The sequence below is a fragment of the Balaenoptera ricei genome, chromosome 13 (assembly GCF_028023285.1).
Source record: "Balaenoptera ricei isolate mBalRic1 chromosome 13, mBalRic1.hap2, whole genome shotgun sequence".
Taxonomy (NCBI): Eukaryota; Metazoa; Chordata; class Mammalia; order Artiodactyla; family Balaenopteridae; genus Balaenoptera; species Balaenoptera ricei.
The window spans coordinates 5870296-5886109 of NC_082651.1; the positions used below are offsets into that span (position 1 = coordinate 5870296).

Genomic DNA, 15814 nt, shown 5'->3' on the forward strand with positions numbered 1-15814 from the left:
TCTATCTCTGAGATAATTCAAAATCAGACTTAGACAAAGTGATCTCAATTATAGGGAAATCGCTCTCTCTCCTCTCCCCTTTTAGACAGAACCACTAACAGCACTTTCTTATAAATAAAATTCTCAAAATGCATTGAAGAACATTTAGAAGCAATAAAATTAATCCAGAAACATCATTGGCAGAAGCATGTTGGCCATTTGTGCCAAAACCTGGCTGACCTTTCAATGTTATTATTGTATTGTGAAAAGAATCTTTAAACAAGCAGTTACCATATTTACTTAAGAGTCAATGTGGCCAAGAATGAAGTAAATACCGTGTGAACCATCAGGCCTCTTAATGACCAGAGACTCTTTTTATACTCAGAGTTTCACTGTCACTACTTGAGACAACAAGATTATATGTGTGGGAGGCTCTTCAATTTCCCCCTCAGAAGGGGGCCTGGGGAAGAATAAAGGAAGTTGTGCTCAAAGCTAGAGAAAAGGAGAGATGAATAAGGCAGCAATCAGGAAAAGTCTGAACCACCCTAATGCAACAACCCACCCACCCTGTGGACACAAAACTGACGTGTGGAACCTACGTGGGTGTTTTTCCCACTTTGTCAAATGAGATGGTTAGACCAACACAGGCTTTTCTTCTAAAGCATCCAGATTAGCTGGATAAATAGTGCTAGGCGAACCCCCACTTGCCCTTTGCTTGGGCTTTGGCAGTCAGAACCCACCCCCGCAGGGCTCCCACTCCTCTGGATGAAGCCAGGCCACTGGCTCTCATTCCAGACCCGCCTTGCCTCCCTGACCCCATCTTTCTGACAAGTTCCCCTCCTTGCCTTGATGCTTCTCGCCTGAGGTCAAATCACATACCAGTCTCCTTGCCAGTTTCTCCATTGTTCCCTCATTCCCTCTGCCCAGACTGTTATCCTTCTTCCTCCTCCTTCCAGGCCCATCCTCAATACTGTATGCTCCTTTCAGAGGGCATTCTAGGGTTTTCCCACCCTTCCAACCAGGGGAGACGGGTGACTATCTCCACCTCCTCTGAGCCCTTGGCTTCACCTCCCCGTCCCTGGTGGCACCAGCACCCCGGACTCCATATGGCTGAGCTCTTCTCTCCTTGATACTCATCACATGCTGAAAGGTAAGCTCTTTCCCTGACTGACCACAGCTTGAGCAGAGCAGATGTTTAAATCTTTGCCGAATAAATGAAAGCGGCTCCATTTACACTACTTACACCCACTGTCCCTTAGAAAATTCAGACCACACGGACGGGACAGAGAACCTGTGATCATGTTCAAGAACAAAGTTTTCTGGGAAATGTACCTAAATTCCCCCAGCAGAGGGATGTGGCAATCACTCAGGACAGGCTTGTTCTAGCTGGCTTCTTGTTGACTTGGGTAAATTACGGAAACTACGGCTGTCTATTTCCCGGGTCAGTGATTCTCAAGCCACATTACACCACCTGCACCCGGAGAGTTTTTTAAAAATCCCTCTGCCCAGGTCTGCTGCATCTCAGATCTATGCCATCAGAACGTCTGGGGGGTGGGGCCCAGGTACCGGTAGTGCTTAAGGCTCCCCAGGTGATTCCAACATGCAATCAAGATGGACAAAGGCTGGCCTAGATCACAGAGGGCGATCATAGTCAGTAGACGTTTGTTCTATTTGTACATAGCTGAGTGGGTCCCCTAATGCAGCAACGCCATTTTCTACACCGACTGGGCCGACAGGGGCCAGGCAGAGGAAGAGAGTCCAACTTCAGGGGTTTATTCACACACAGCAGGTTTCCCTGGAACCATAATTCATGACCCAGACATCAGTTCCAGACTAAAGGAAGTGTCTGTCTCCACCACCCCTCCTCCGCCACCCTCCCAGCATTTTTCACTTTCCTATGAACCTAGTTTTTATATACTATGTCACATTACCTAAATTTCTTAAACATTTCAACTGGGAAAGAAAATCTAGAACTCTGATCTTGCAGTTAAATAAATCTCAGAATTCGAGGTTGATGAGAAATATTCAAGTGTGCTGAGTGATGTGGGGTGTAATTTCCCACATTATTACAATAGCAAAAATGTAACCTCTCCTTCTCCTTATGAGTCAGCTCAGTAACCCACTGCGACAATCTAGAGAAGTGCTTAAACCTTGAGGGAAATTTGTTCAAAAGAGGTTGTCATGGCAAGTATCACATGAGATTTTTTAAATCAACAAGTCAAAGTACCCATTCTAACACCTCTGACTAGAATCATATATTTTCTCCCCAGGAAAGAAATGCTGTGATTTTTTGCATATTGTTTAACAGGTTATTATTTTGTTTGTTTGTTTCCCAGCTTAATTGAAATATAATTCACATATAACATTGTGCAAGTTTAAGGTGTACAACGTGTTGATTTGATACATTTTTATACCGTCAGATATGACCACCATAGTGTTAGCTAACACCTCCATCCCATCGCATAATTACCACTTCTTTCTTTGTGGTGAGAACATTTAAGATCTACTCTCTTAGTGACTTTCAAGTATGTAATACAATATATTAGCTACAATCACCATGCTGAACATTAGATCCCCAAACTTGTTATTCTTATAACTGGAAGTTTGTACCTTTTGACCAACATCTCCCCATTTCCCTCACTCCCCAGCCCCTGCAAATACCACTCTACTCTCTGTTTCTCTGAGTTCAGCTTTTTTTGATTCCACATATAAGTGATATCGTACAGTGTTTGTCTTCCTCTGTCTGTCTTATCTCACTTAGCTTAATACCCTGAAGCTTCTTCCATGTTCTTGCAAAAGGCAGGGTTTCCTTTCTCATGGCTGAATAGTATTCTATTGTATGTCCAGTATGTACCACATCTTCTTTATCCACTCATCTGTTGACACTTAGATTATTTCCATATCTTGGCTATTATGAATAATGCTGCAATGAACATGGAAGTGTAGGTATCTCTTTAAGATACTGATTTCATTTCCTTTGGATATATATCTAGTAGTGGAATTGCTGGATCATATGGTAGTTCTATTTTTAATTTTTTGAGGAACCTCCATACTGTTTTCCAAAGTGGCTACACCAATTTACTTTCCCACCAACAGTGCACAAATGTTCCCTTTTCTCCACATACTCATTAACATTTGTTATCTGTTCTTTTATTGATGTACAGATTATTCATTAACAGATAGATGATACAATCTGTGAAACTAGGTTTCTCCCACCTATTTCAGGCAGGGTATGTTTAATTCTTCCAGAGAAATATCTGTTGAGTTCCTATTATAGTTGAATTTTTACTTTATAATATGTATTGTATTGGTTGTAGCTTAAATATTATCTACAGACCATTTCAGAGGCTAGAAAATAACCCCTGTACATATGCCTTCTTTAAAAACTAGCTTACAGGTAACATGTGCCAGCTTGGACGATAAATTCCCATAAGAAATGGTAGAAGGGAGCCTTAATCATGTTCCTCACGTGAACGAACTCTGAAAGCTTCAGCACTCATACAAATATGAGTTCAAATACATCTCAAGAAGAATTATTCATCGACTAGCATTTCCCTTCTTTGGGTCCCGTTATCATATCAGCACAATGAAACGTGAAGAGGTTTGGGAGCCCAACTGACCCAGGTTCAAATCCTGACTCTGTCATTCATCTGCCACCATCTGGAGATGGTACCTGCCTAAATCTGCTAGCTCTGCCCCCCATCCTCCTTTGGGACAAATTGAAAACAGTAAAACCTGTGTACAGAGCACAAGTAATGTCTGTAAAGCACCCAGACGTCGCCAGGAGGAGCCAGATGACAGCTGAGCCTGGTTCATTCAGGACGGCGGCAGATCTGCCCAGAGCGAAGAGGTCGAAGAGCCAGCAGTTGAAATCCAGGTAATAAGTGGTCTGAGAAAAGTTGTCCCATGATTTCCAGTCAAGTTCTGCCCTCTCACTAAGTCCAGGAATTGAATGAGGGAGACCACATCAACCTCTGGGGTCTTAGTCATGGCTGTGGAATGTGTTGGGTTTTCAGCCATGTTGGAATATATTGTTGGCATAAGTGGCTGAGTGGATACAGTCAAAAAAACCAACACTGCTTACCTCAGCCAAGAAGTTCAGCATCTTCAGAAAAAAGAGGATCACGTATAAGTGTGTCCACTTCCAATAATTTCCCCTCAAATGATAAAAAAGGCAAACCTCCACAAAAGACAAAATCACGCCATTGCCTAGTTCTATAGCAACATCACCGTTCATTTGTTCATTGATTCGGAGAATGTCTGAAGCCTTCAGACATCCAACTTGCTAATATTCTCACTGAAATGTTAGTCATTGTCATGAACAGATTGAACACAGATATTGGAAAACCAAGAGCCTGAAAATCTATGAATCCTAAAATATTTATTTTAATTGAAATTAGCATAGATGCCGTTCAAGTTTTATAAATATGTTTCTGGACTTCTCCTTTGTAAGTATTCCTTTGGCTGCCTTGTAAGTATTCCTTTGGCTGCCTCTTTTACCTCCTTATCATTATCACTGGACAAGTCCCAACCCCACCCCACGTTGTGTTGGATTGGGCCACTCTGTCTGAGTTGAGCATCTGGAACTCATCTGTGGAGTCCCTTCTCCTCCGGAGCAAACCCTGCCCTCTTCTCCCTGGACCAGGAAGCAAAGCTAGCTGAGGTGTTAACTGATCTCACAGCTGTCCCACTTCCTGCCCAGGTGGTCCTATCTCCATGGAAACCTGCATCCCTGAACACGTCTTCTGGACCGGCAGGTCCTGAAGCCTTCATCCAGACACACCACCTGCACACACACGCGCGCGCGCGCGCTAGTCCCCACTCTGCTCTGGCCACAAATGACCAGTTGTGCCCTAGATAGGGGCCTGAGAGCCCAACCAACAATACTTGACCTCGGTCCCCTATGTTTCTTCACAAGATAGAAGCACCTCTGGGCTTAGAGCCTTAACCATCAGGCACGTGAGGGTGTGGTCCAGCCCTTCTGCAGGGCCCTGCCAATGCTACAGGCTTGGAAGCCAAGCAGCCCCATAATAATGGAACCAGAGGGGCCAAAGTGAAAGAGGATGTGGGGCAGAGAGAGAGCTTCTCCTCCAGGCCTTCCCCAACGATGAGGCTGAGGAATTTTGCTCTTTTGGGGATGCTTGGAGAGCGTCCTCAAAGAGCTCAGAATCAGGGGCTAGTCCCAGCTCCATCCTTGGCCCACCCCGTGGCCTTGAGGAAAGCTCTTGATTCTTCACCTCTAAAGATAGAAGGAACCCCCTACCTGCACCTCCAGAGAAGGCTATAAGAGAAGCTCCAGCCCCAGGGACTCCCCAGCACCAAACAGGTCCCCGCAGTGGTCTGCAAGGCCCGAGTTCTCATCTGGAACCAGAAGCGGCTGGGCCTCTTTGCTGCCCCCCTCCACCTACCTTTTGATCACTGACATTAATTCTGTCTCGAAACTGTAAGTAAGAAAGTAAGAAGCCGCTGCTCACTTTCTCCCTCTGTGTTTTCCCGTCCTCCTCCACCTCCTCCTCCTCTCAATACTGGAAGCACCGAGCACAGAGCTCAGCCCGGACTGGACACTCATGAATCATTTCTCAAAACCCTCAGTTAATTTAGCAAAGCTCGAGGGGATGAGCGAGAATGCCCTCTGTACACCTAGTTTCATGCCTGGGAGAGGCAGAGCGCGTGCCTGTGGAATGTCTCCACAACGACGTTCAGGCAAAGCACCTGTCGCTTGTCACGCACCCAGGAATTCAGGGCTGCGCGAGACAGCACAGTGTCCTGCGTGCCAGCCCTGTGGAAATGTCCGCCCTGCCACCATCTCTCATGGTAAATACAACGACGTCCCACAGTGCTTGGGCACAGGGATTGGGCTTCCCTAATATCACATAGGTGAGCACTCGTGGTCTGGGAGGTAAGACTGTACACACTCTGGCACCATCTCCCCAGCCTGTGACTGGGAAGTTCAGAATAAAACCCAAGCTCCTTACCCATGGCCCCATCTCTGTCTACACCACCGTGATCTGGCCCCATCTCTGTCTACACCACCGTGATCTGGCCCCATCTCTGTCTACACCACCGTGATCTGGCCCCATCTCTGTCTACACCACCGTGATCTGGCCCCATCATCTCTGTCTACACCACCGTGATCTGGCCCCATCTCTGTCTACACCACCGTGATCTGGCCCCATCTCTGTCTACACCACCGTGATCTGGCCCCATCATCTCTGTCTACACCACCGTGATCTGGCCCCATCTCTGTCTACACCACCGTGATCTGGCCCCATCTCTGTCTACACCACCGTGATCTGGCCCCATCATCTCTGTCTACACCACCGTGATCTGGCCCCATCTCTGTCTACACCACCGTGATCTGGCCCCATCTCTGTCTACACCACCGTGATCTGGCCCCATCATCTCTGTCTACACCACCGTGATCTGGCCCCATCTCTGTCTACACCACCGTGATCTGGCCCCATCTCTGTCTACACCACCGTGATCTGGCCCCATCTCCATCTCCAAGCTCCCTCTCACTCACTCAGCCCCCCACATACAGACCTTCTCCTGCCCCCCCTGCAGGGCTCAAATGCCGCTGTTCCCTCTGCCTCAGACCTCACGCCTCCTCACAAGGACCCCCCATCACCAGGTAACATAGACCCAGCCCCTTAGCCACTGTCTCAGCAGCTGTCTGTGTCTTTCACGACGCTCATCACACACTCGACTCGGGCTACTGCCCGGCCCCTCTGTGTGCCCTGCCCTACGGCAGCGTCCCATGGCTGGACGCCCACGAGGCTCAAAAAAACAATCGTTATGATCACAGCCGGTTTTAAAACAATCTCAATGCCACTACACACCCATTAGAACGGCCAAAATCCACAGCACTGATGGCAGATGCTGTCAAGGACGTGGAGCGCCAGGGACCCTCATTCACTGCTGGACGGGGTGCAAAACAGTGCAGCCACTTTGGAAGACAGTCTGACAGTTTCTCACCAAACTAAACATACTCTTACAGTACGATCCTGCAATCACTCTCCTTGGTATTTGCCCAAAGGAGTCGAAAACTTATATCCACACAAAAACCTGCACATGGATGTTTATAGAAGCTTTATTAATAACTGTCAAAACTTGGAAGCAACCAAGATATCATTCAGTTGGGGAATGGATAAATCACCAGTGGTCCATCCAGACAATGGAATATTATTCAGTGCTAAAGAGAAATGAGCTATCAAGCCATGATAAGACATGATGAAACCTTCAATGCATAATACTAAGCAAAAGAAGCCAATCTGAAAAGGCTGCATAGTGTATGATTCCAATTATATGACATTCTGAAGAGGTGAAATTATAGAGACAATAAAAAGATCGGTAGTTGCCAGGGGGCGGGTGGGAGGAGGGATGAACAGGCAGAGCACAGAGGACTTTTAGGGCAGTGAAAATACTCTGTATGATACTATAATGATGCATACACGTCATTCTATATTTGTCTAAACACAGAATGTACCACACCAAGAGTGAACCCTAAGGTAAACTATGGACTTTGGGTGATAATGATGTGTCAGTGTAGGTTCATCAGTTGTACTGAATGTATCCCTCTGGGGAGGGGGGCATACTGATAATGGAGCAGGTTATACACATGTGGGGCAGGGGGTATATGGGAAATCTCCGTACCCTCCTCTCAATGTTGCTGTAAACTTAAAACTGCTCTTAAAAAATAAAGTCTAAATAGAACTACCATATGACCCAGCAATCCCACTCCTGGGCATATACCAGGAGAAAACCATAATTCAAAAAGATACATGCACCCCAGTGTTCATTGAAGCACTATTTACAATAGCCAGGACATGGAAGCAACCTAAATGTCCATCAGCAGAGGAATGGATAAAGAAGATGTGGTACATGTATACAATGGAATATTACTCAGCCGTAAAAAAGAATGGAATATTGCCATTTGCAGTAACATGGATGGACCTAAAGATTGTCATACTGAGTGAAGTAAGTCAGACACAGAAAGACAAACATATGATATCGTTTATATGTGGAATCTTAAAAAAAGGGTACAAATGAACTTATTTACAGAACAGAAGTAGTGTCACGGATGTAGAAAACAAACTTATGGTTACCAGGAGATAAGGGGGAGTGGATAAATTAGGAGATTGGGCTTGACATATACATATTACTATATATAAAATAGATAACTAATAAGGACCTACTTTATAGCACAGGGAACTCGTCTCAATACTCTGCAATGACCTATATGGGCAAAGAATCTAAAAAAGAGTGGATATATGTATATGTATAACTGATTCACTTTGCTGTACACCTGAAACTAACACAACATCATAAATCAACTACATTCCAATAAAAATTTTAAAAAGTAAAAAAATAGTCTAAAAAAACCCCTCAGCTATGATATGAGATATGAAAAATTCGAAAACACACTGAGTTAACCTCTTCCCCCTATAAGATCACCAAAGCTAAAAAAAAAACAAAAAAACAAAAAACACAGTTTGCTAGCATACTGTGTCGGCAGACGTGTGGAGAAACATTTTCTCAAACATTCCTGGCAGAGGTGTTAACTGTTATAACCTGATGGGAGGTGGGTGGGCAAATCACAAATGCACACAAGCCTCTGACCCAGCAGTGCCACTTCTAGGAATTTAGCCAACAAATACGCTTGCTAGCACTTCTGCAAAATGACACAGGCACGGCTGTTTGTTATTCATTGCAACATTGGTTGTAATAGCAAAAGACTGCAAACAACTTATTAGTCAGCAAAAGGTTAAAAAGCAGCTCGTTAGATACAGATTTAGAACCAGGTACAGATGAGTCTACATCATTGGCATGTGTGATGATTAATTTTATGTGTCAACTGGACTGGACCATGGGATGCCCAGATAGCTGGTGTGTCTGTGAGGGTGTTTCTGGAAGAGATTAGCACCTGAATTGGTGAACTGAGTAAAGCAAATGGCCCTCCGCAGTGTGGATGGGCCCCATCCAATCCTTTGGGGGCCTAAATAGAGCAAAAAGGCAGAGGAAGGTTGAATTAACTCTGCCTGACAACTTGAGTGAGGATGTCGATCTTCTCCTGCCCTTGGCACTCCTGGTTCTTAGGCCTTCAGACTAGACAGGTGTCTACACCATTGCTCTCTAACTCTCAACCTTCTAACTACACCATCTGCTTTCCTTGGTCTACAGCTTGTAGACGGCAGATCCTGGGACTTCTCAAGTCTCCATGATGGCATAAGCCAATCCACACCTTATAATAAGTCTATTCCTAGACAGATACATAGAGACAGATAGACACATATATAACCAAGAGGAGACTGATATAGCTATATCGATACCTACATATCTACATATATATCAATCTCCTATTGGTTCTCCAGAGAGAGAGCCCCGACTAATACAGGGTCAAAGAGGTGGAAGAAACTATTAACTATCAACCTACTGGTGAGAAAGAGGGAAAGAGTTTGCTGAATAACCTTTTTAAAGCCTTTAAACTGTGCGTTATCTATTCAAAAGCACACAAACTATGTGTTTTTATTCATTTATTCTCCCTAGAATGAGACCGTGTCATGAATCCCAGTTGTGCACTAAGTACTGATGTGACTTTAGGCAAATCACGTCCCTGCACTTACATTTCTTAGTCTGCAAAGTAAGATAATAATAAAGACTACCTCGTACACAGGGCACTTAGAACCAGGTCTCACACGTAGAAAGTGCTCTATTGGTCATTTGCCATCATCGTTACTTATTCAATACCAGGTTCAAACCATTGCTAAATGTTCATTTGATCCCAATTTTAACAACCGACCACTGAGCTGAGGGTCAGAGTGAAACCCTGTACCTCCTGCAAAGCTTTCCATACATGCCAAGTCCATGGGACTTGCACTTACAAAAGCTGCGATCTCCGTTTTCCTGATTCTACCCTGGGTTTGTATTCATTTGCTTAACATCCATTAAGAGCATTAAAGTCTTACTCAGTAGAAACAGAAACCAACCCACACTAAACTAAACCAAGAAAACAATCAATATGCCCCAGATAAAGCTCCATTTTTAAATCCTCTGTAATTCCTTTTGGGGATATTCATTTCCCTGCAGAGTTGGGTAAAAAGGTTCCTAGCTCCCTTCCGCTGACTCATGCGAGAAACGTTCATCAAGCCCTCACAGGGTGTCAGACCCCAAACCAGGCCCAGGAGAGAGAGAAACACATAAAATCAGTCCCTACCTTTCAGAAGCTCTCACTGGGGATCAGAGTAAAGCAAGTGGATGGTGAAAACGCAATATGAGAAGAATGGCATATTATCCCATGTGCGGATGAGATAGATAGGCAACAAAATAAAACCTGTTTTTAATCTAAAGTATGTCCATGTGCTACTGAACCTGGGAACCAAGAAACATGTTGTAACACGCACAACTTTCCAAGTTTAGAATTAGAAGACATTGTCAAAATGCCAGCACCCAGCTCTCCCAAAACTAGATACTCTATAAGGTGAGGCTATAAATAAACTTCATATTAACACTAGTAATAGTAGCATTTGGTATTTTTACTTTCTTTCTATTTAAAGAACATTCCTCTAGCTTTTCTCTTTATCTTCCCAGTCGGATCATGTGGTGGAGCGGAAAGTCAGTCCTTACCTCTAAATTGTAGAGATAAAAGGAGATAAAATCATAAAGACTGAGGTTTGCCCTCAGTTGCTCAAATGGTAAATTAAAAAGTCAGAGCAAAAGCATTCGACTCCCACACACTCTGGGCGGACTTGCTGAGACACATCAAATGAGGTCAAAGGCCTCAGAAATTAGGTTGGCAAAAGTTACTGTGAGAGGGGATTGTTTTGATAATGTAACCAAAAAAAGACAAGAAGCGGAACCCAAAGGGGCAGAATGGGAAGCCAGAAGGTTTCACAAAAAGTGTCCTTGAAGCAAATTAAGACAACAAAACACTCTTGGCCAGTTATCAGGTTAGTACACTTTAGAAAAAAAAAAAAAGGTGAAAAACCCAGTGCTGGTGAAAGTGTGAGAAAAGGGTGTCCATACACTACTGGAGGGAGTATACATGACTAGTACTTTCCTAGAAAAATTTAGTAACAGAAGCAAGAGCTTCAAATACGCTCGTGCCCTTTGACCTCTGGGAATTTATTCCAAGGAAATAATCAGGAAGAGATGCATAGGTTTCCCTATAGGAACGTTAGTTTGGGGAATGTTAATAATAGAAAAGAAAAAAATCAAATATACCAACATGATTTAACAAATCATCTGTGTAATATGATTAAAAAGCTTTTGTAGGAAGAAATTCATTAGCATGGCCAAACGCTCACAGCACATTGCTGAAAGGGAAAAGCAGGTGATAAAACATCACGTACAGTACAAGCATGTTTTTTCAAAAATGTAAATGTGTTCAGAGAAAACCATACCCACCAAAATACTAACAGTATTTATCTCACAATGTTAGGTTTTTACGTTTCACCTTTTTCATTTATCTCTATGTATTGTTTTTAAATTTTATTTTTGACCATGAGCATGTGCTGTCTGTGTACGTTTTTAAAGGTTATATTTTAGAAGTGGATCATAGCCACTCCATGACCTCGCCTGTGGAATTTCTCTCCTCAGCATGTTAACAGTGCCCAAAAGGGTTTGTAGGTTAAAGACTAAAAACTGAATGTTGGGACTTCCCTGGTGGCGCAGTGGTTGGGAGTCCGCCTGCCAATGCAGGGGACACGGGTTCGAGTCCTGGTCCGGGAACATCCCACATGCCGCGGAGCAACTAAGCCTGTGCACCACAACTACTGAGCCTGCGCTCTAGAGTCCTCAAGCCACAACTACTGAAGCCCGTGCGCCACAACTACTGAAGCCCACGCGCCTAGAGCCCATGCTCCGCAACAAGAGAAGCCACCGCAATGAGAAGCCTGCTCAGCGCACCGAAGAGTAGCCCCCGCTCGCCGCAACTAGAGAAAGCCCGCGCGCAGCAACGAAGACCCAACGCAGCCAAAAATAATAAATAAATAAAATAAATTTTTTAAAAAAACAACTGAATGTTGAGTAGAGACAGGCCATAAGCATCTTTTAGAATTCATCACTACTCGTCGACAGATGAATGGATAAAGAAGATGTGGTATATTTATACAATGGAATATTACTTAGCCATAAGAAAAGAATGAAATAATGCCATTTGCAGCAACATGGATGGACCTAGAGATTATCATACTAAGTGAAGTCAGACAGAGAAAGACAAATATCATATTATATCACTTATATGTGGAATCTTAAAAAAAAATGATACAAATGAACTACTTTACAAAACAGTAATAGACTTACATAGAAAAAAAAAACTTATGGTTACCAAAGGGGAAAGCAGGGGGGAGAGATAAACTGGGAATTTGGGATTAACAGATATACACTACTATATATAAAATAGATAATCAACAATGTCCTACTGTATAGCACAGGGAACTATACTGGATATCTTGTAATAACCAATAATGGAAAAGAATCTTAAAAAGAATAGATATATGTGTATAACTGAACCACTTTGCTGTACACCTGAAACATTCTAAATCAACAATACTTCAATAAAAAATACCTTTTTATCATATGATATCACTTATATGTGTAATCTAAAAAAAAATTACAAATGAACTTATTTACAAAGCAGAAATAGAGCCACAGATGTAGAAAACAAACTTACAGTTACTGGGGGGAAGGAGGGGAGAGTGATAAGTTGGGAGATTGGGATTGACATATACACACTACTATATATAAAATAGATAATAAGAACCTACCGTATAGCACAGGGAACTCTACTCAACACTCTGTAATGACCTATATGGGAAAAGAATCTAAAAAAGAGTGGATATATGTATAACTGATTCACTCTGCTATACACCTGAAACTAACACAACATTAAATCAACTATACTCCAATAAAAATTAAAAAAAAAAAAATGCACTAATTTATAAGTTAACTTTTAAATTTAAATAACTGTGAAAAACTATTAGAAGTATAATAATATAAAGCAAATTGGAATAAATGTTGAAGAAACTCTAAAAATTACATTTTTAAATAAATAAAAATAAAAGAAATTTCATCACCACTATTAGGAAGATCAAATTCATCTCGAGAAGCATCCCTACTCCTTCCAGATGGTATGTCTCCTCCCTTTCCCCAACTATCCACACGTTTCCCGTGACCACAGATATCCCCCCAGCCTCCAGCACACACATGGTGGCCTCCAGTCGCCTGTGGGTGGACATGGTGATTCACCAAACCAGTTAGTCACTCGCTGCACCTTTTGAAATGTCCTTCCCACCATCCAGCCCTTCACACCCTCACACCCACAGTGCAAAGTCACATTTGGCATAAGAGCAAGAGGAAGTTTTAAGTTGAATTGAATTGAATGGTTAACCTCATTTTTGTTTTCTTCCTTCCTTTCTTTAATATCTCAGATTCTGTCCCATTTTCTTATTCTTTCACACAACAACATTATTATAGGACATAATGAGGTCAAGGGTGTCCAATAAGAGGACAAGTTCAGGGTGGTCAAGGGTGTCCAATAAGAAATACAAGGCAATGTTGACCAAACTCTGAGAGCCAACAGTCTTCCTTGCAACTCCAGATGTAACATTTTCAAAGCCTCTGAAAAAGCATGCTCAAAACAGTGCTGGCTGACCAGGGCTCCCTGAGCTATAAAGGCCTCTGCTCTGGGGGTGATGGCCAGTCCTAGTGTCTGAGTGATTCCCTAGGCCCAGCAAAGGGACCAAGTTTTCAGAGCCCAATAAAAATAAAAACAAACAGCAACAACAACAACCATGCTCAAGCTTTTAAGATTCCATTGTATCTATTGAGATGATCATATGGTTTTTCTCCTTCAATTTGTTAATATGGTTTATCACATTGATTGATTTGCATATATTGAAGAATCCTTGCATTCCTGGGGTAAACCCCACTTGATCATGGTGTATGATCCTTTTAATGTTGTTGGATTCTGTTTGCTAATATTTTGTTGAGGATTTTTGCATCTATGTTCATCAGTGATATTGGCCTGTAGTTTTCTTTCTTTGTGACATCTCTGTCCGGTTTTGGCATCAGGGTGATGGTGGCCTCGTAGAATGAGTTTGGGAGTGTTCCTCCCTCTGCTATATTTTGGAAGAGTTTGAGAAGGATAGGTGTTAGTTCTTGTCTAAATGTTTGATAGAATTCGCCTCTGAAGCCATCTGGTCCTGGGCTTTTGTTTGTTGGAAGATTTTTAATCACAGTCTCAATTTCAGTGCTTGTCATTGGTCTCTTTATATTTTCTATTTCTTCCTGGTTCAGTCTTGGAAGGTTGTGCTTTTCTAAGAATTTGTTCATTTCTTCCAGGTTGTCCATTTTACTGGCATATAGTTGCTTGTAGTAATCTCTCATGATCCTTTGTATTTCTGCAGTGTCAGTTGTTACTTCTCCTTTTTCATTTCTAATTCTATTGATTTGAGTCTACTCCCTTTTTTTCTTGATGAGTCTGGTTAATGGTTTAAGCTTTTGACAAAATTCAACACCCATTTATGATAAAAACCCTCCAGAAAGTAGGCATACAGGGAACTTACCTCAACATAATAAAGGCCATATATGACAAACCCACAGCCAACATCGTTCTCAGTGGTGAAAAACTGAAACCATTTCCTCTAAGATCAGGAACAAGACAAGGTTGTCCGCTCTCACCACTATTATTCAACATAATTTTGGAAGTTTTAGCCACAGCAATCAGAGAAGAAAAAGAAATAAAAGGAATTCAAATCGGAAAAGAAGAATTAAAGCTGTCACTGTTTGCAGATGACATGATACTATACATAGAGAATGCTAAAGATGCTACCAGAAAACTACTAGAGCTAATCAATGAATTTGGTAAAGTTGCAGGATACAAAATTAATGCACAGAAATCTCCTGCATTCCTATACACTAATGATGAAAAATCTGAACGAGAAATTAAGGAAACATTCCCATTTATCATTGCAACAAAAAGAATAAAATACCTAGGAATAAACCTACCCAAGGAGACAAAAGACCTGTATGCAGAAAACTATAAGACACTGATGAAAGAAATTAAAGACGTTACAAACAGATGGAGAGATATACCATGTTCTTGGATTGGAAGAATCAACATTGTGAAAATGACTCTACTACCCAAAGCAATCTACAGATTCAATGCAATACCCACCAAACTACCAAAGGCATTTTTCACAGAACTAGAACAAAAAATTTACAATTTGTATGGAAATACAAAAGACCCCAAATAGCCAAAGCAATCTTCAGAAAGAAAAATGGAGCTGGAGGAATCAGGCTCCCTGACTTCAGACTATACTACAAAGCTACAGTAATCAAGACAGTAATGGTACTGGCACAAAAACAGTAATAGAGATCAATGGAACAGGTTCGAAAGCCCAGAGATAAACCCATGCCCATATGGTCACCTTATTTTTGATAAAGGAGGCAAGAATATACAATGGAGAAAAGACAGCCTCTTCAGTAAGTGGTGCTGGGAAAACTGGACAGCTACATGTAAAAGAATGAAATTAGAACACTCCCTAACACCATACACAAAAATAAACTCAAAATTGATTAAAGACCTAAATGTAAGGCCAGGCACTATAAAACTCTTAGAGGAAAACGTAGGCAGAACACTCTGTGACATAAATCACAGCAAGATCCTTTTTGATCCACCTCCTAGAGAAATGGGAATAAAAACAAAAATAAATGGGACCTAATGAAACTTAAAAGCTTTTGCACAGCAAAGGAAAACATAAACAAGATGAAAAGAAAACCCTCAGAATGGGAGAAAATATTTGCAAATGAAGCAATGGGCAAAGGATTAATCTCC

General features: G+C 42.3%; 1 protein-coding gene and 1 non-coding gene across 3 annotated transcripts in view; one reads left to right on the forward strand and one right to left on the reverse strand.

Moving 5' to 3' along the window:
- Positions 1–15814, reverse strand: part of IL1R1 (interleukin 1 receptor type 1) — a 94097-nt gene that overhangs the window by 76358 nt on the left and 1925 nt on the right. The gene's annotated exons all lie outside the window — the stretch shown is intronic.
- Positions 13615–13697, forward strand: LOC132347132 (small nucleolar RNA SNORD86). The gene has a single exon (XR_009497091.1). It is a non-coding gene; the product is annotated as a small nucleolar RNA SNORD86 (small nucleolar RNA).